General features: G+C 43.5%; 1 protein-coding gene across 4 annotated transcripts in view; it reads left to right on the top strand.

Moving 5' to 3' along the window:
- The first annotated feature begins 1,280 nt into the window (after positions 1 to 1,280).
- Positions 1,281 to 21,842, top strand: part of ccdc142 (coiled-coil domain containing 142) — a 318,889-nt gene continuing 298,327 nt past the window's right edge. For all 4 annotated transcript variants that reach the window (XM_068029624.1, XM_068029614.1, XM_068029644.1 and 1 more), the window contains exon 1: positions 1,281 to 1,436. The gene's annotated coding sequence lies outside the window, so the exon portion shown is untranslated. The remainder of the gene's footprint in view (positions 1,437 to 21,842) is intronic.

Genomic DNA, 21,842 nt, shown 5'->3' with positions numbered 1-21,842 from the left:
TTAGGGCAAAGAGACAGACAGGGTGGGGCAGGGAGAAAGAAAGACACACCGAGAGGAGGAGAGAAAATGACAGATCACTCCTGACAGATGGACGTCAATCTGGAATACTCGGCATAGCTACATCTAGTGTGCGGACAGACGTTGCCTACTTCACAATCACACTTGTTACAGTGCAGAAGGTGGTTATTTATTAGAGATACAGCACTGAAACAGGCCCTTCGGCCCACCGAGTCTGTGCCAAACATCAACCACCCATTTATACTAATCCTACACTAATCCCATATTCCTACCAAACATCCCCACCTGTCCCTATATTTCCCTACCACCTACCTATACTAGTGACAATTTATAATGGCCAATTTACCTATCAACCTGCAAGTCTTTTGGCTTGTGGGAGGAAACCGGAGCACCTGGAGAAAACCCACGCAGACACAGGGAGAACTTGCAAACTCCACACAGGCAGTACCCGGAATCGAACCTGGGTCCCTGGAGCTGTGAGGCTGCGGTGCTAACCACTGCGCCACTGTGCCGCCCTACATGATGGGTTATTTGGCCCATCATGTCTGCACTGACTTTCTGAATGAGCAATTCACATAACACCATTCCCCTGCTTCCTCCCCATAACCCTGCACATTCCTCTTTTTCAGATAAGTCTAATTCCCTCTCTCCACAGATGCTACCAGACGTGTTGCGTATTTCCAGCATTTTTTGTTTTTATTTCAGATTTCCAGCATCTGCAGTATTTTGCTTTTATGATAAACTTGTTGGACTAGTAGCCCCTTTTCAGAAATGTTCAGATATTGTTTGCTTCAACAGATGATTCAAATAACTGCTAGCAACTCAACTGCACCCATGAAGCTTCCAGATTAGTTTTAGACTGGAATGTTTGAGCACACTGTCTGAAAACTTTCAGGGTGTAAAACAGGCATCAAAAGAATAGTTTTAAAATTGAGGGACAGGTGGATACTAGCGTAATGGTTGTTGCTGGGCGAATAATCCAGAGAACGTGAGTTCAAAGCCAACTCAGAGCAGTTTCTGAAATTGAGTCTTTATCTCGTTAAGTTAATAAGCGACGAGTCTACTGAAAGCAGCAATTGTTCAGCACTGTAACTTTACTCAAACTACTGACTTACCCACCAACAGTTGGCCCCAGAAACAGCTACTGTCCCGAGCTGCGGCTGCCCGCCCCCTCGTCTTTAGGGAAGGTGCTGTCCAATCGCAGCCTCGTTTGGTAGTTGCGTAGCGAACCGGTTACTACGTCCAATCGGGTTGCGCTTTGCTGCACCGTGCGGCGATCGCGCATCCTCTGGCGTTCTGTCAACAGTTACCGGGTGGCGCGAGGCTCGGGAGGCGGTTTGAAGAGAATTTGGAGGTGGGCTGGGGCTCATCACTGACTGACGGCCCATGGGGTCGGGGCCTTTCGTTTTTATCGACAGGTAAGTGATATTTGCGGTTGGTCTTGGTAGTTGAAAGGAAGCTGGGGAGCATGTGATGTAAACACGGGCTGTGGGTCGGCGGCGGGCGGGTGGTAGTGATGCGCGCTTAGCGACACCTAGCAACGCCTAACAACGCTTCCCGCCTCTGCCCAGGGGGAGAGGGTCGACCTTCGGCTGCCTGGGGCAGGTACCGTCTGTTCCCCCCCACCCTCCCCTTATTACATATTGGAGATCTGCCACCATCTTCAGGGTGCAATAAAAACACCATTAGATCAGACACTAAAAGACTATCAGGCCCTGGCAAGTATTTCTGCTAGGCCACTCGCAAACCAGATCTGGCGTGTTGTGAGATATGGGTTAGTAATAAACGGCAGCACGGATTTGTTGAAGGCAACTTTGACTAACTTGCCTGAGTTCTCATGCAGTAGCAGAGGGCTGATGAGGTTAATGCGGTTGATGTTGGGTATATGGACTTTGTAGAAGCATTAGATACCACATAATAAACTTGTTAACAAAATTAAAGCCCGTGCGATTAAAGGGACAGTGGCTATCTGGATACAAAAAGTGGAGAGTGGTGGTGAATTATTGTTTTTCAGACTGAAGGGAAATATACAATGGTGTTAAGACCACTCTAATTTATATATAATAATGACCTGGACTTGTGTAAACAGAATATATCTTCAAGGTCTGTATGAAACTCAGAAATGTAAACAATGAGGAGGTTATTAACAGACTTCAGGATGATATAGACAGACTGGTGAAATGGGCAGATGAAATTGCATATAGAGAAGAATTAAATGATACCTTTTGGTAGAAAGAATGAGGAGATACAATATAAAATAAATTAAACAATGTTAAAGGTGGTTCAGGAAGAGAGACCTGTGAGGGTATGTACACAAATTTAAAAAGGTTGCAGGAAAAGTTGAGAAGGCTGTTAGTTAAAAAGGCATACTGGATCCTTGGCTTTACAAGAAGGGGCATAGACTTTGAGTGCCATGAAGAAATGCAGCATTGAAGTCAACTCCTGGGAGACCATCACCCTGACTGAATCAGATGGAGGCAGAATCTGTGGGAAGGATCCCAGCATTTTGAGACCCAGCAATGACTAAACGAAGAGGAAAAGCGAGAGTGGTGAAAAGAACTAATAACACACAACCAGACATTCCACATGACAACAAATGTCCTACGTGCCATAAAGTCTGTAGCTCCCGAATTGGCCCCATCAGCCATCTTTGGACTCATGAAAGACAATCATCCTCGCCTGTGAATTATAGCCAATAATAATAATAGAGGCATAAATACAAAAACAAGGACGTTATGCTGAACCTTGATAAATCATTTGTTAGGTTTTAGCTGGAGTATGGTGTTCAATTCTGGACACCACACCTGAGGAAGGATGTCAAGGTCTTAGGGTGCAGAGGAGATTTACTAGAATGGTACCAGGGACGAATGACTTCAGTTACATGGAGAGATGAGAAAAAATAGGGTTGTTTTCTTTTGAGAAAAGGCTAATGGAAGATTTGGTAGGGATGTTCAAAATCATGTGTTTTGATAGAGTAAATAATGAGAAACTTTTTCCAAGGGCAGAAGGATTGGTAACCAGAGGATACAGATTGAGGGTAATTGGCAGAGGCAATAATTTTTAGAAAGTTGGTGGATCTGCACTTTACCCAGTCAGGACATTATTATAGCCCCTTAACAAAACCTGATGTTTTCTCATCAGCATGTTAGATGTGTGTCTGCCCATTTCACCAGTCTGTCTGTTAGACAAGTATTATTGGTATCATGGGGAGGTGGTGACATAGCGGTAATGTCACTGGACTAGTAATCTAGAGCCCAGGCTAATGCTCTGGGGACGCAGGTTAAATCCCACCATGGCAGATGGTGAAATTTGAATTCAATTAATAAATCTGGAATTAAGAAGCTAGTCTAACAGTGACCATGAAACCGTTGTTGATTGTTGTAAAAATCCATCTGTTTCACTAATGCCCTTTCGGGAAGGAAATCCGCTGTCTTTACCTGGTCTGGCCTGCATGTGTCTCCACAGCAATGTGGGTGACTCTTAAATGCCCTCTGAAATGGCCTAGCAAGCCACTTGCTTCAAGAGCATTTAGGGATGGGAAATAAATGTTGGCCTAGCCAGCGATGCCTACATCCCACAAAATGAAGAAAAAAAAAGCAGGTGATAAGAATCAGGGAAAAAAGTTAAGTATTTTGAAGTTACATAGATAATTTGCTCACCCTGCTTGTCAGGTTAAAGATCTTACAAAAAGGTGCAGATGTGATTGATGGAGATATACAAGGCTAATAGAAGGGATTAGTGAGAAGTGTGAAATCTGTAAAAAGTATCAAAAGGTGTTGCCATGTCCTATTTATTGTAAACCTTCCATTGGCACGTGACTTTAATGAGGTAGTTGCTATGGATCTAAAGATATGGGACAAAGACAGGAAGATTTTCATTCTACATTTTTGTAGACCTTGTGGCTAGATTTGATGTTTCTACAATAATCCTTAGTAAGGACAAAAAGTTAGTATAGACAACATCATGGAGAAATGGATAGAGATTGGACTTGGGGCACCAGCAAAGTTTCTGACTGGCAAATTTCCTTCCATTAATCAATGATGAGTTCAGAGATATGTGTGAAAATATGAACAGCATGATCATGAATATTGCAGCTGAACGTCCTTTTAGCAGTGTACTCCGCGAAAGGAATCGTGGTGATCGATGAAATGCTGCATAAAATTTTAGCTGATCAACCAGACTGCAAGTTGACAACTGCCCTAGCAAGGGTGGTTCATTCAAATAATTCACTCCAAGCGAGGATATGGTCCCAATCAATTAGTCTATGGGAGAAATCCCAAATTGTCTTCTGTGTCGTGCGATAGACCTACTAGGCTGGAAGGTACTATAATTAGCTCCATTTTTTCTGCACATTTGAATGCTTTACATGCAGGGAGATGGGCTTTCATCTGAGGTCTCTGAGAATTCAGGCATTGTATAAGACCATCCCAGACAGAATTTAATCCAGGAAATGTTTGGTGCGATTGCATCCAAAGGCCAGTTGCCCAGAGTGGGTACTCAGGTGATATTTATTCCAGAGGGGTCTACTGAATGGAGGGATGCAACAATTGTGGGAAATGCAGGAAAAGCTGCTGGCAAGTTGGTTGAATTTTTAGGATGATCGTCACGAAGCGAGCTCCATGAACTGGCAGAATGGGGTGAAACATTGGAGAGTAAGAAAGTGTAGTACAAGTACTGATCGTGGGTCCGGAAGTGAGTCTTGCATCAGAAAACAATCACATACCGGAGAAAGACCCCCCACCCCCACACCAATAGTAGCCCCAACAGAAATAAAAGTGCAAGTAGAGGCCGTAGCTTGAATAGATTAGGCAATGAGGTAAAGGCCACAGAACTGTCCCAGAACAGAACTAGAGGCAGAGGTCCTCATGATCATGAAGTTTTAGTGACTGCCAATGTACATGGGGATAAACTAATAGAGGCAAAACAAAGAGAATTAGATAATTGGTCAGAGTTTAGAGTTTATTCCGAGGTACCCGATAAGCGTTGTCACATTGGTGGATTTGTATTGATAAAGTCCTTGCAGATGGGACTGGAGCTAAAGTGAGGCGAATTGCTAGGGGTTTTGTAGAGCGCGTAGGTGATAGGTTGGACTGTGCCACAGCTGGAAAAGTAATTTTAAATCTTCTTATCTCTTCTGGCCACATATTCATGAGAGTGTAGATCAATAGAAGTAAAAACCACATTTCTGCAGGGCAATACTTTTCAGAGAGAAGTGTTTCTGAACTGCCCAAAGAGCCAGTGGATTCAGAAGGAAAACGATGGAAACTAAATAAACGTGTCTATGGCTAATGCCTCCAGGGTGTGATATTTTTTGATGAGATCTGTTTTGTTGAAAATAAGTTGTGTTCAACTAAAAGCAGATCCTGCAATATTTTATTGGCCATAAGGGAAAACTTCCAGGCACCTTCATGATGCATATTGATGATTTTATGGGGGTGGTACTGCGGAATTTGAGAAATGTCTTGTTGGAGTAGAATTTAAAATTGGGAATCAGGCTTTTGGAGCTTTCAAATTTTTGGTTTGAAATATGTGCTTTCGATATTAAGATAGGTCTGGAATAGATTTAAATCAACAATGCTATTTAGAGAGTATTGCTCCCATCCCAGTTAATCGTACTAGGTCATCACAGAAAATGATATATCTAAAGAAGAGACAGAACAATTGTGAAGCTGATTGGTCAGTTGAACTGGTTATGCACTCATCGGAACAAAGGCAATAGGAGCAGGAGTAGGCCATTTGGCCCCTCAAGTCTGTTCCGCCATTCAACTAGATCATGGCTGATTTACCACAGGGCCATTTTCCTGTACTATCCCCATATCTCTTGATATCTTTAATATCTAGAAATTTGTCGATCTCTGTCTCTAATATACTCAATGACTGAGCCTCCACAGCCCACAGTAGAGAATGCCAAAGATTCACCACCCACTGAGTGAAGAAATTCCTCATCTCAATCCAAAATGGCCTACTACTTATTTTGAGATTGAGTCCCCTGGTTCTAGACCTCCAGCCGAGGGAAACAACCTTCCTGCATCTACCCTGTCAAGAATTTTGCAAGCTTCAATGCGATCACCTCTCATTCTTTTAAACTCTGGAGAATTGTGCATTTGCAGCAATCTTCAGCCAGAAGTGCTCAGGGATGATTATTCTCAGCATCTTCCTGAAGTCCCCAGCATCACAGATACTAGTCTTTAGCCAATTCGATTCACTCCGTGTGATATCAAGAAACGACTGAAGGCACTGGATACTGCAAAGGCAATGGGCCCTGACAATATTCTGACAATAGTACTGAAGACCTGTGTTCCAGAACTTGCTGCACCCCTAGCCAAGCTACAACATTGGCATCTACGCTGCAATGTGGAAAACTGTCCAGGTATGTCCTGTACACAAAAAGCAGGACAAGTCCAACTCAGCCAATTACCATACCATCAGTCTACTCTCAACCATCAGTAAAGTGATGGAAGGTGTCATCAACAGTGCTATCAAGCGAAACTTGCTTAGCAATGACCTGCTCAGTGACGCTCAGTTTGGGTTCCGCCAGGGTCACTGAGCTGCTGACCTCATTACAGCCTTGGTTCAAACATGGACAAAAGAGCTGAACTTAAGAGGTGAGGTGCGAGTGACTGCCCTCGACATCAAGGCAGCATTTGACCGAATATGGCATCAAGGAGCCCTCGCAAAAATGGACTCAATGGGAATCAGGGGGAAAACTCTCTGCTGGTTGGATTCATACCGAGCGCAAAGGAAGATGACTGTGGTTGTTGGAGGTTAATCATCTCAGCTCCAGCACATCACTGCAGGAGTTCCTCAGGGTCGTGTCCTAGGCCCAACCATTTCAGCTGGTTTATCAATGACTGTCCTTCAACCATAAGGTCAGAAGTGGTGATGTTTGCTGCTGATTGCACAATGTTCAGCACCATTCGTGACTCCTCAGGTACTGAAGTAGTCTGTGTAGAAATGCAGCAAGACCTGGACAACATCCAGGGTTGGGATGATTAGTAACAAGTAACATTTGCGCCACATAAGTGCCTGAAAATGACCATTTCCAAGAGGAGAGAATCTAACCATAGAAACCATAGAAAAATTACGGCGCAAAATGAGGCCATTCAGCCCATCGTGTCTGCTCCCCTTGACATTCAATGGCATTACGATCGCTGAATCCCCCACTGTCAGCATCCTGGGGGTTACCGTTAACCAGAACTGAACTGGAGTAGCCATATAAATACCGTGGCTACAAGAGCAGGTCAGAGGCTTGGAATCCTGCGGCGAGTAACTCACTGCCTGACTCCCCAAAGCCTGTCTACCATCTACAAGGCACAAGTCATAAGTCATGAGTGTGTTGGAATACTCTCCACTTGTCTGGATGGGTGCAGCTCCTACAACACTCAAGAAGCTCGACAGCATCCAGGACAAAACAGCCCACTTGATTGGCAGCCCACTTGATTGGCACCCCATTCACAACGTTCACTCCCTCCACTACCAACACACATTGGCAGCAGTGTGTACCATCTACAAGATGCATTGCAGCAACGCACCAAGGCTCCTTAGACAGCACCTTCCAAACCCGTGACCTCTACCACCTAGAAGGACAAGGGCAGCAGGTGCATGGGAACACCACCACCTGCAAGTTCCCCTCCAAGCCATACACCATCCTGACTTGGAGCTATGTTGCCATTCCTTTACTGTCGCTGGGTCAAAATCTTGGAATTCCCTTCCTAACAGCACTGTTGGTGTACCTATCCCACATGGACTGCAGCGGTTCAAGAAGGCAGCTCACCAGCACCTTCTCAAGGGAAATTAGGGATGGGCAATAAATAGCCAGCGATGCTAACATCCCATGAATGAACAAAAAAACATAGCCCCAGTCTCCTCAATCTCTCTTCATTAGGACGATCCTGCTATCCCAGAGATCAGTCTGATGAACCTTTGTTGCACTCCCTCTATGGCAAGTACATCCTACCTTGGGTAAAGAGACCAAAACTGTACACAATACTCCAGGTTAAGTCTCATCAAGGTTCGATACAATTGCAGCAAGACTTCTTTACTACTGTACTCAAATCCTATTCCAATAAAGGCCAACATACCATTTGCCTACCTAATGGCTTGCTGCACCTGCATGTTAGCTTTCAGTGACTTATGTACAAGGACACCTAGGTTCCTTTGGACATCAACATTTCCCAATCTCTCACCACTTAAGAAATACTCTGCATTTCTGTTCTTCCTAGCAAAGTGGATAACTTCATATTTTTCCACATTATATTCCATTTGCCATGTTCATGCCCACTCAATTAGCCTATCTAAATCCCCTTGAAGCCTCTTTTCATCCTCCTCACAACTCACATTCCCATCTAGTTTTGTGTCATCAGCAAATTTGGAAATATTACATTTGATCCCCACATCCAAATCATTGATATAGATTGTGAATAGCTGGGGCCCAAGCACTGATCCTTGCAGTTCCCCACTAGTCACAGCCTGCCAAACTGAATTTGACCTGTTTATTCCTACGCTGTTTTCTGTCCGTTACCTAATTCTCAATCCATGCCAATATATTACCCACAATCCCATGTGCTCTAATTTTGCTTACCAACCTGTGTGGGACCTCATCGAAAATCTTCAGAAAATCTAAATAGACCACATCCACTGGCTCCCCCTGACATAGGAACATAGGAGCAGGAATCAGCCACTCAGCCCATCGAGCTTGCTCTGCCATCCAATATGATCATGTCTGATCATTCACTTCAATGCCTTTTTCCCACACTATCCACATATCCCTTTATGTCATTGGTATTTAGAAATCTGTCAATCTCTACTTTAAAGATACTCAATGACTGAGCTTCCACAATCTTCTGGGGTAGAGAATTCCAAAGATTCACAACCCTCTGAGTAAATAAATTTCTCCTCATCTCTGTCCTAAGTGGCTTCCCCCTTATTTTGAAATTGTTTCCCCTGGTTCTAGACTCCCCAACCAGGAGAAACATCTTAGCTGCATCTACCCTGTCTATCCCTTTAAGTATTTTGTAGGTTTCAATGAGATCACCTCACATTCTTTGAAACTCTAGAGAATACAGGCCCAGTTTCCCCAATCTCTCTTCATAGGACAGTCCCACCATCCTGGAACAAGTCTGGTGAACCTTCGTTGCACTCTATGGCAATAGTATCCTTCCTAAGTAAGGGGACCAAAACTGCACACAGTACTCCAGGTGCGGTCTAACCAAGGTTCTATACAATTGAAGCAAGACTTCACTATTCCTGCACTCAAATCCTATTACAATAAAGGCTAACATACCATTAGCCTTCTTAATTGCTTGCTGCACCTGCATGTTAGCTTTCAGTGACTTATTGACAAGGACACACATGTCCCTTTATACATCTACACTTTCTAATCTCTTAGCATTTAAGAAGTACTCTGCACATTTGTTCCCCCTACCAAAATGAATCACCTCACATTTTTCCACATTTATTCCAGCTGCCACGTTCTTGCCCCCTCACTAAGTCTGTCCAAATTCCCTTGAAGCCACTTTGCATTTTCTTCACAACACACATTCGCGCCGAGCTTTGTGTCGTCTGCGAACTTGGAAATATTACATTTGGTCCCCACATCCAAATAATTGATATATATTGTGAACAGCTGGGGCCCAGGTAGTGATCCTTGCAGTAGCCCACTACTCACAGCCTGCCAACATGAGTATGACCCGTTTATTCCTACTGTCTGTTTTCTGCCTGTTAACCAATCCTTAATCCATGCCAGTACATTACCTCCTTTCCCAAGTGCTCTAATTTTGCTAACCAACCTCCTGTGGGGGACTTTATCAAAATCCTTCTGAAAATTCAAGTATACTATGTCCACCAACTCCTTTATCAATTCTGTTAGTAACATCCTCAAAAAACTCCAACAGGTTTGTCAAACATGATTTCCCATTTGTAAATCCGTGCGTGTGCCGACTTTAGCATTATGCAAAGTGTATTGTCTCTGTGGTCATTGTGAAACTACAACAGCCTTCAGCCAAGACAATATGTATACAAACTTTAAAATCTGTAAATGCTCATTCTACTCATAAACCAGCATTTGCAACCATCTTTAGCCAGAAGTCTTGAGTGGATAATTCATCTCAGCCTCCTGAGGGCTTGAGCATCATGGATGCCAGTCTTCAGCCAATTCGATTCATGCCACATGATATCAAGTAACAGCTAAAGGCACTGGATGCAGCAAAGGCCCTGACAACATCCCAGCCTTGTGGTCCAGAACTAGCCACGCCCCTAACCAAGGTGTTCTAGTACAGCTACAACACTTTCATCTACCCAACAATGTTCAAAATTGCTTAGTTATGACCTGACCACAAAAAAGCAGGACAAATCCAATCTGGCAATTACCGCCCCATCAGGCTACCCTCGATCATAAAACAAAATGATGGAAGGTGTTGTCGACAGTGTTATCAAGCGGCAGTTACTCAGCAATAACCTGCTCACTGATGCTCAGTTTGGGTTCAGCCAGGGCCACTCAGCACCAGACCTCATTACAGTCTTGGTCTAAACATGGACAAAAGAATTAAATTCAGGAGGTGTGGTGAGAGTGACTGCCCTTGACATCAAGGTAGCATTTGACCTGCTCAAGGACAATTAGGAATGGGCAATAAATGCTGGCCTTGCCAGCAACGCTCACATCCCAAGAACAAATTAATAAAAAATGAGTGTGACATCAAGGAGCCCTAGCAACGTTGAAGTCAGGGGGAAAACACACCACTGGCTGAAGGCATACCTGGTACAAAGGAAGATGGTTCTGGTTGTTGGAGCTCAATCTCATCTCAGCTCCAGGTCATTGCTGTACGCGTTCCTCAGGGTAGTTTCCTAGGCCCAACAATCTTCAGTTGCTTCATCAATGACCTTCCCTCTATCACAATGTCAGAATTGGGGATGTTTGCAAGTCATTAGATACTGAAGCAGTCCATGCCTGCATGCAGCAAGACCAAGACAACATTCAGGCTTGGGCTGATAAGTGGCAAGTAACATACATGCCACTCAAGTGCCAGGCAATGAACTTCTCCAACGAGAGAATCTAACAGTCTCTGACTGACATTCAGTGGCATTCGTACCATTGTTAAATTTCCCACCATCAACATCTTGGGGTTACCATTGACCAGAAACATAACTGGACCAGCCATATAAATACTGTGGGTACAAGAGCAGGCCAAAGGCTGGGAATTCAGCAGCAAGTGATTCACCTCCTGACTCCCCAGAGCCTGTCCACCATCTACAAGGCTCAACTCAGGAGTGTAATGCAATACTGTGCCTGGAGTGCGGCTCCAACAACACTCAAGAAGCTTGACACCATTCAGAATAAAGCAATCTGTTTAAATGGCATCCCATCCACCACCTTTAAACATTTACTCTTTCCACCACCGGCGCAAGTGAACCATCTACAGGATTCACTGGAGAAACTCGCCAAACCTTCCAAACCAATGACCTCTACCACTTAGAAGAACAAGGGCAGCAGATGCATGGGAACATCGCCACCTGCAAGTTCTTTCCCCCCCGGCCCCCCCAACCTCCCCGGCCACCCCTGTGCCCCTGGCCCCTCAAAGTCACGTGACATCCTGATTTGGAACTATATCGCCATTCCTCCACTGTCGCTGGCTCAAAAGCCTGGAACTTACTTTCTAATAGCAGTGTGGGTGTACCTACATTGCATGGACTGCAGGGGGTCTAGAAGGTGGCTCATCAGCACCACCTCAAGGGCAGTTGAATATTGGCAATAAATGCTGGGGTTGCCAGCGACGCTCACATCCCACGAACGAATAAAAAATGTTGCATACAGTTAAACCTGAGACAAGAATATAGATTATTGGCGCAAGATGTGCTAGAAGTAGATTCTGATAACAGGTTCCATACATACAAAAATGTCCATATACACATACAGTGCTGCTTGCAAGCGCATTCCGCACAACAGTGTACTGTGGTTCTTGAAGTGTATGGCAGGGTCTGTCACTAATACATATACATAATTAGTCAGCACAAAAAAATGGGGTGGGATTAACATAGCAAAGTTTAAAGTTTTGTGCTCCCAATGTCACATGACAGTATTTTGTATGGGATTTGTCATTTGGTGGTTGAGACTTTTTCTTAATTCTCTGGTTTTGTTTTTATGGCTATTCTTTTAAATCTAGTCACAGCACATTAGAAGATCGAAAAAAAATAGACTGCAGTTTCTATCTTGTATTAAACTTAGCTTAGCACAATGTTGCAAGTTTTGCAAAACAGCATGGATTTGTTGAGGGAAGTTCGTGTCTGAGTAACATGATTGAATTCTTTGAGGAGCTAACAAGGCAGGTCGATGAAGGTAGTGCCTTTGATGTAGTCAGTGTGGATTTTAGCAAGGCTTTTGATAAGGTCCCACATGGCAGACTGGTCATGAAAATAAAAACCCGTGGGATCCAAGGCAAAGTGGCAAGTTGGATCCAAAATTGGCAGGAAGCAAGAGGTTAACGTTTCAGGTCAGTGACCTTTCATCAGAACTGGCAACCTTTGTCAGTTCTGATGAGAGGTCAGAACTGAAACATTAACTGTGTTTCTGTCTCCATAGATGCTGCCAGACCTGCTGAATATTTCCAATACTCTTTGTTCTCATTTCAGAGTTCCAGCATCTGCAGTATTTTGCTGTTTCTTAGGAAGCAAAGGGTAATGGTTGACGGGCGTTTTTGTGACTGGAAGACACTTTCCAGTGGGGTTCTGTAGGGCTCAGTACTAAGTCCCTTGTGGACCAAGGTATATATAAAAATTTAGACTTGAATGTTGGGGGTATGATTAAGAGGTTTGCAGATGATACAAAAATTGGGCGTGTGAATGATGAAGAGGAAAGCTGTAGACTATAGGAAGACATCAATGGACTAGGCGGAGCAGTGGCAAATGGAGTTCAAACTGGAGATGTGTGAAGTAGTGCAGTTGGAGAAGGCTAAAAGGGCAAGGGAATACCCAATAAATAGTAGGATACTGAGAATTGTAGAAGAATAGCGGGAACTTGGAATGCCTGTCTACAGATCCCTGAAGGTGACTGGACAGGTAGATAATGTGGTAAAGAAGGCATAGGGGACACTTGCCTTTATTAGCTGAGGCATAGAATATAAGAGCTGGGAGTTACGCTGGAACTAAAACACTAGTTAGGCCACAGGTGGAGTACTGCATGCAGTTCTGGTCACTGCACTATAGAAGGAGGTGTTTGCACCAGAGATGTTGGAGAAGAGATTTTCTAAGATGTTGTCTGGACTGGAGAATTTTAGTATTGAGGAAAAGTTGGATAGTCTAAGGTTGTTTTCTTTGAAACAGAGGTCCCTGAAGGGAGACCTAATTGAAGTGTATAAAATTATGACCGGTCTAGCTAGAGTGGTTAGGAAGGCCCTATTCCCCTTTGTTGAAGGGTTCATAACTGGGGACATAGATTTAGGGTAGGAGGTTTAGAGGGGATTCAAGGGGAAACTTCTTTCCACCCAGAGGGTAGTGGGGATCTGGACCTCACTGCCTGAAAGGGTGTTAGAGGCAGAAACCCTCATAACATTTAAAATGTTTAACGTTTAGTGGGGAGATGGTGGCATTGTGGCAATGTCACTTGTAATCTAGAGGTCCAGACTAATACCCTGGTGGCACGGATTCAAAATCCCACCACGACACCTGGTGAAGTTTAACTTCAATTAATAAATTCAATTAATTAATAGAAATCTGAATTGAAAGCTAGTCTCAGTAATGGTGCCATGAAACTGTCATCGATTGTTGTAAAAACCTCTCTGGTTCACTAATGTCCTCTAGGGAAGGAAATCTGCTGTCCTTACCTGGTCTGGCCTGCATATGACTACAGACCTGCAGCAGTGTGGTTGAATCTTAACTGCCCTGAAATGGTCTAGCAAGCCACTCAGTTGTCGAGGGTACTTAGGAATGGGCACCAAATGCTGGCCTTGCCAGGGATGCCCACATACCATGAAAGAACAAAAAAAAGTACGAGGATATGCACTTGAAGTGCCGCAACCTACAAGGCTACGGATTAAGAGCCAGAAAGTGAGTTTAGGTTGGATGGCTACTTGTGCCTGGCGCGGACACGATGGGCCGAATGGCCTCTTTCTTGTAAATTTCTCTGCTTCTATATCCCTTTGCAGCCCCTTTATGTTGTCCTTACTTTCCCATCTAGCTTGTCAGCAAACCTGGACACATTACAATAATACAAAAGCAAAGTACTGCAGATGCTGGAAATCTGAAATAAAAACAGAAAGTGCTGTAAATACTCAGCAGCATCTGTGGAGAGAGAAGCAGAGTTACGTTTCCGGTGTGTGACCTTTCATCAGACTTGAAACGTTAAATTTGCTTTTCTCTCTACAGGTGCTGCCTAACCTGCTGAGTATTTCCAGCAGTTTCTGTTGTTATTTTGGACACATTAGACATGTTCCCTCCTCCGAGTCATTGATACAGATTGTAAATAGCTAAGGGACAAACACTAATCCTGCTGCACTCTATTAGTTAGAGGTTGTCACCCCAAAAATGACCTGTTAATTCCTACCCTTTGTTTTCTGTCTGTCACCTAATCCTCAATCCATGCTAATATATAATCCCCAGTCAGAATCATGTGAAGGCATATGATAAATTCTTGTCACTCAGAAATAGTTACTCGACAGGGTTTGCTGTTTGCTGGGCTCGTTACTGAAAGATTACTTCAGGACTGGGATAAACAGTCCTGAGAGCAGAGACCTAACCATTAGAGTGATACAAGATATAAGAGCTGAATCGCCCTCCACATAATTATCTTTCGATTGTGAGACTAGAGATCAGGAAACAAAAAAAACTCATGCAGAATATTTGATGTATGGAATAGGCTCTCAGTAAAAGCTAATCAATAGTTTGTGCATCAAGTCTTTCTGGAAGAATATATGATTATGATCAGTATCTCTTATATTTGGTCACTTTCTTGTACCTGGAACTGACAACGTGTAATCATCTGATTTTAGTCTGCCCTGTAAGGCAGTGGTAACGTTTTCATTTGTGTGCTTCTTGCTCAGGGCAGCTAAAACTAGGAACTTCATCATACAGTTGAACTTGTTTGTGTAATTTGTCTGGTGGCTCTGAACATTAGTATTCTAACACTAATTGTACTGTCCTAACTCAATTTATTTACATAAGGATTGGTCAGAAAGACCATTTGGATGTTAGCTGAGAAAGCCACTACTACCTGGATGTTGTTATTTGCTCAGCTTATACTTCGTTTTTTGAAGTTAGATACTTCTAAGTCAGCTTTCAGGCCAGACTGAAGCTCCAGTCTTCAAGTACATAAATGGAGTTGCTGCAGGCTGGCTGTAGAACATTGGTACTAGCAATGAGTGAGGACATAAGAACATATGAAATAGGAGCAGGAGTAGGCCATTCAGCCCCTCAAGCCTGCCCGCCATTCAGTAAGATCATGGCTGACCTGTCCCAGACCTCAATTCCTCTTCAGGGCCTGCTCCACATAACTCTTTACTCTCCGAGATTGCAAAAATCTATTTACCTCCTCCTTAAATACATTTAGTGACCTAGCCTCCACAACTCTCTGAGGTAGAGAGTTCCAGAGATTCACCACCCTCTGAGAGAAGCAATTCCTTCACATCTCAGTTATAAATGTGTGACCCCCTTATTCTGTAACTATGTCCCCTAGTTCGAGATTTCCCCACTATGGAAACATATTCTCAACATCTACCCTGTCAAGCCCCCTTAGAATCTTATATGTTTCAATAAGATCACCTCTCATTTGCGATGCCAATATCATCACCCTCTATAAAAACAAAGGTGACTGCAGTGACTGCAACAACTACCGTGGAATCTCCCTGCTCAGCAGAGTGGGGAAAGTCTTTGCTCGAGTCGCTTTAAACAGGCTCCAGAAGCTGGCCGAGCGTGTCTACCCTGAGGTGTGGCTTTCGAGCAGAGAGATCGACCATTGACATGCTGTTCTCCCTTCGTCAGCTACAGGAGAAATGCCGCGAACAACAGATGCCCCTCTACGTTGCTTTCATTGATCTCACCAAAGCCTTTGACCTCGTTAGCAGACGTAGTTTCTTCAGACTACTAGAAAAGATCGGATGTCCCCCAAAGCTACTAAGTATCATCACCTCATTCCATGACAATATGAAAGGCACAATTCAGCGTAGCGGCACCTCATCAGACCCCTTTCCTATCCTGAGTGGCATGAAACAGGGCTGTGTTTTCGCACCCACACTGTTTGGGATTTTCTTCTCCCTGCTGCTTTTACATGCGTTCAAGTCTTCAGAAGAAGGAATTTTCCTCCACACAAGCTCAGGTGGCAGGTTGTTCAACCTTGCCCGTCTAAGAGCGAAGACCAAAGTACGGAAAGTCCTCATCAGGGAACTTCTCTTTGCTGACGATGCTGCATTAACATCTCACACTGAAGAGCGTCTGCAGAGACTCATCGACAGGTTTGCGGCTGCCTACAACGAATTTGGCCTAACCATCAGCCTCAAGAAAACGAACATCATGGGACAGGACGTCAGTAATGCTCCATCCATCAATATCAGTGACCACGCTCTGGAAGTGGTTCAAGAGTTCACCTACCTAGGCTCAACTATCACCAGTAACCTGTCTCTCGATGCAGAAATCAACAAGCACATGGGAAAGGCTTCCACTGCCATGTCCAGACTGGCCAAGAGAGTGTGGGAAAATGGTACACTGACACGGAACACATAAGTCCGCGTGTATCAAGCCTGTGTCCACAGTACCTTGCTCTACGGCAGCGAGGCCTGGACAACGTACGTCAGCCAAGAGCGACGTCTCAATTCATTCCATCTTCGTTGCCTCCGGAGAATCCTTGGCATCAGGTGGCAGGACTGTATCTCCAACACAGAAGTCCTAGAGGCAGCCAACATCCCCAGCTTATACACCCTACTGAGTCAGCGGCGCTTGAGATGGCTTGGCCATGTGAGCCGCATGGAAGATGGCAGGATCCCCAAGTACAGCGAGCTCGCCACTGGTATCAGACCCACCAAGCGTCCATGTCTCCGCTTTAAAGAGGTCTGCAAACGCGACATGAAGTCCTGTGACATTGATCACAAGTCGTGGGAGTCAGTTGCCAGCGATCGCCAGAGCTGGCGGGCAGCCATAAAGGCGGGGCTAAAATGTGGCGAGTCGAAGAAACTTAGCAGTTGGCAGGAAAATAAGACAGAAGCGCAAGGGGAGAGCCAACTGCGAAACAGCCCTGACAACCAATTTTATCTGCAGCATCTGTGGAAGAGTCTGTCACTCTAGTATTGGCCTTTATAGCCACTCCAGGCGCTGCTGCACAAACCACTGACCACCTCCAGGCGCTTACCCATTGTCTCCCGAGACAAGGAGGCCAAAGAAGAAGAAGAAGACCTCTCATTCTTCTACATTCCAATGAATAAAGGCCTAATCTGTTTAGCCGTTCTTGATAAGACAACCCCTTCGTTCCAGGAATCCGCATTGTGAACCTTTTCTGAACTGCCTCCAATGCTAGTATATCCTTCCTTAAATATGGGGACCAAAACTGTATGCAGTACTCCAGGTGTGGCTTCACCCACACCCTCTGCAGTTGGAACAAGACTTCCCTATTTTTAAACTCTAACCCCCTAGCAATAAAGGTCAAAATTCCATTTCCCTTCCTAATTACTTGCTGCACCTGCATGCTAACTTTTTGTGTTTCATGTATAAGAACACTTAGATCCCTCTGTACTGCAGTATTTTGTAGTCTTTCTCCATATAAATAATAATTTGCCTTTTTATTCTTTCTACCAAAATGGATGACCTCACACTTTCCCACATTGAACTCCATCTGCCAAGTTTTTACCCACTCACTTAACCTATCTCTTTCCCTTTGCAGATTCCTTGTGTCCTCATCACAACATGCCTTTCCGCCTATTTTTGTATCATCCGCAATTTTGGATACACTACACTCTGTCCCTTCCTCCAAGTCATTAATATAGATAGTAAATAGTTGAGGCCCTAGGACTGATCTATGTGGCACCCAACTAGTTATGGCTTTCCAACCCGAAAAAGACCCATTAATCCTGACTCTGGCTGTACTTCATGAGAGGATAGATGCTTCTAACATAAAATCACGTAATTTTCTTAAATAATATGTGTATGTGGGGAATACTTAAAAGCACTATTGATAGGTATTATTTTCCTCTTAAAATTATTGAATTTTATTCTCCCCAACTCAATTGATCAAAATTGATGGTCATAGTTTCAGCCTGATGTGAACTTTATCACTAATTGTATGTGGTTTAGACATAGAAAAGAGGAAATTAGTGCATAACATCAAGGAGAGAAAGATACAATACTTCGGTCACATCATTAGAGCAGAAGGCAGACAGAGATAATTATTGGAAGGACAGATCAATGGAAAACGTAGGAGAGGGAAGGAGGGAAGAAAGTAGCTGACTGATATAATGGACTGGATGTAGTTGACCTATGCAGAATGTGTAAGGACAGACAGAAATGGAGATCCATGACAGTCAACCTTCTGGGAAGAAGATGATGCCAATGAACGAACAGACACAGAGATTATTAAGTAGACAATGTCATGCAAATTTTATCCCTACCGATATTGCATCCAATTAAATCTAATTATAAGCAGCCTTTAAGTATCTCTGCTGGTTTGCTACTGGTAGTTTGTGGTGCATCGTGGCAGGAATAAACATTCTGCGAAGGACTGAGGGAAAACACAGCACAGTAAGATACCAAGATGTAAGAATTTAGTGTCTGAAGTTAGAAAGGAGTATATGTAGAAATAATTAAGTATAGATATTGGCTATGTGCCATTTCCTGTTCCTTCTTACTGCTTTGGCAATTGGGTTGCTTTAATGAAGATTAATCATGTCTTTTTTCAAATGCCTAGTAGTTTGGACAATGTTTAAGGAAACAATTAGCATTGTAGACATTAGTGAATGAACCTTTAATTCCTTGTATGATTCTTTTCTGTCCAATATCAGATGTATTATCCCACTTAAAATAAACAGGCTAACACTTGTATTTAAATGTTGGACAAAAGACGTAAGTGACTGTTGATTAAAATCACCAGTAATTTCTGGGCTTGAAATGATTGTTATGGTAAGATATTCAATATAGTGTGAACTTAACTATTGACAGGGTTAGGAAGCATTCAGAGCTTATGAATTGGAAGAGGCATTATTCCACATTCTGGATAGTAGAAATCCCTGTATGTAGTTAATAAAGCACTGAGGATTATATTCCTGTCCATTAACTGCAGTGCCCCAATGACAGCTGTATAAGGTCGGGAGTAGTTGAGCCAACAGATCAGGAAGGTTACAAGTTTGATTTCTGGTCCATAGTGATCTAGCTGGCCTCAGCAGAGGTGCTGCAATTGAATTTCAAGAGACTAGTTAGTAACAGTTTCAAGCAGATGAAGAGCCTTGGAACATTTATAATAGTCGTGAATCCCATTTGGTAAGAACCTAATTATTTTTTGAAATCCATTGGGGCTCATCTCAGTGCATAACATGCATAGCAGTATGATAATTTCAGGCAGGAGAAGACTGTCGCTCTATCTCAGAATCACAGAATCGTTACAGTGCAGAAGGAGGCCATTTGGCCCATCGTGTCTACACTGAATGTCTGAAAGAGCAATTCCCTCAGTTCTATTCCCCTACCCTGCTACCGTCCATTTTATTCCATGAGCTACAAGTTTGCTCACAAGTCTGTTTGGCACTGTATCAAATGCCTTTTGAAAGTCCATGCACACAACATCAACAGCATTGCCCTCATGAGCCGTCTCTGTTACCTCCTCAAAAAACTCTAGCAAGTTAGTTAAACGTGATTTTCCCTGAAACGTGAAACCCAAGCTGGCTTTCCTTAATTAACTCATATCCATGTGACTATTGATTTTGTCCCAAATTATTTTTTCTAGAAGCTTTTCCACCACCGAAGTTAAACTGACTGGCCTGTGATTGCTGGGTTTATCTTTACACCCTTTTTTGAACAAGGGTGTAACAATTGCAATTCTCCAGTTTTCTGGCATCATCCCGATTCTAAGGATGACTGAAAAATGAAGGCTAGTGCCTCTGCGATTTCCACCCTCACTTCCCTCAGTATCCTTGGATGCATCTCATTTGGTCCTGGTGCTTTATCCACTTTAAGTACAGACAGCCTATCTAATACTTCCTCTTTATCAATTTTAAACCCCTCTAGTGTCTGACTTACCTTCTCTTTCAACTTTGTCTGGGTTGCATTTTCTTCCTTGGTAAAGACAGATGCAAAATATTCATTTAATCCCTCAGCTATGCCCTCTGCCTCCGTGTGTAAATCCCTTTTCTGGTCAGTAATCTGTCCCTGTCCTCTTACCACCTTTTTACTGTTTATATGTCTATTGAAAAGTTTGGGATTCCCTTTCATGCTAGTTGCCATTCTCTTTTCATGCTCTCTCTTTGCTTCTCTTATTTGCTTTTTCACTTCCCCTCTGGACCTTCTATATTCAGCCTGGTTCTCAATAGTATTTTCTACCTGGCATCTGTCATAAGCACACTTTTTCTTCTTTATCTAAACTCTACCTCTTTTGTTATCTAGAGAGCTCTGGATTGGTTTGCCCTACCTTCCCCTTCGAGGGAACATACCTTGACTGTGCCCGAATGATCTCCTCTTTGAAGGTAGCCCATTGTTCATCTGTCATCTAACCAAACTATTCACAATATTCCCTCGGTGTATTTCTCAGAACCCTGAATCCCAATTGATAATAAGAACCTGTCTAGTTCCTTCTTGAAACCTGCAGAGATTTCTTATTGTGCCACCTGTAATGGTAATCTGTCCCACATTCTTAACACTCCTTTTCTTATATAAAAGAAAAACAGTAAGTGCTGGAAATACTCAGCAGGTCTGGCAGCATCTGTGGAGAGAGAAGCAGAGTTAACGTTTCAGGTCAGTGACCTTTCGTCTGAAACATTAACTCTGCTTCTCTCTCCATAGATGCTGCCAAACTTGCTGAGTATTTCCAGCACTTACTGTTTTTATTTCAGATTTCCAGCATCTGCAGTATCTTGCTTTTATTCTTTTAAAAAATTTGTTCTTGGGATGTGAACGTCGCTGGCAAGGCCAGCATTTTTTGCCCATTCCGAATTGCCCTTGTGAAGGTGGTGGTGATCTGCCGCCTTGAACTGCTGCAGCCCATGTGGTGCAGGTACACCCACAGTGCTGTTCGGGAGCGAGTTCCAGGATTTTAACCCAGTGACCATGAAGGAATAGTGATATAGTTCCAAGTCAGGATTGAGCGTGGCTTGGAGGGGAATTTTCAGACGGTGGTGTTCCCATGCGTCTGCTGCCCTTGTCCTTCTAGGTAGTAGTGGTTGCAGGTTTGGAGGCTGCTGTCGAAGGAGCCTTGGCGAATTGCTGCAGTGCATCTTGTAAATGCTACACACTGCTGCCACTGTGCTGGTGGTGGAGAGAATGAATGTTCAACGTGGTAAATGGAGTGCTGGTCAAGGGGGCTGCTTTGTCTTAGTAAAGAAATTGCTCCCACATTTCTTATTTTCTTCCATTGTCCCTTATTTGTAAATATGACCCTATGTATGAAAATTCATAGTAGAAAAGCTTGGGCTCAATTTGTCCAAATCTTTTCATAATTTCCTAGCATATATCAGCCTCTTATTTCCAAGAGTGAAAAGATTCAGTCTTTCCTCAGTTTTTCTTTCTTTCATGGGATATGGGTGTTACTAGCATGGCCAGCATTTAATGCCCATCCCTAATTGTCCTTGACAGCTGACTGGCTTGCTAGACCATTTTACAGTGCAATTAACAGTCAACCACCTTGCTGTGCATTTGGAGTCACATGTAGGCCA

This window comes from Heterodontus francisci, chromosome 1 (genome assembly GCF_036365525.1).
Source record: "Heterodontus francisci isolate sHetFra1 chromosome 1, sHetFra1.hap1, whole genome shotgun sequence".
Taxonomy (NCBI): domain Eukaryota; kingdom Metazoa; phylum Chordata; class Chondrichthyes; order Heterodontiformes; family Heterodontidae; genus Heterodontus; species Heterodontus francisci.
Note: the sequence above shows the minus strand (reverse complement) of the source record. Positions and strands in the feature narration are given on the sequence as shown.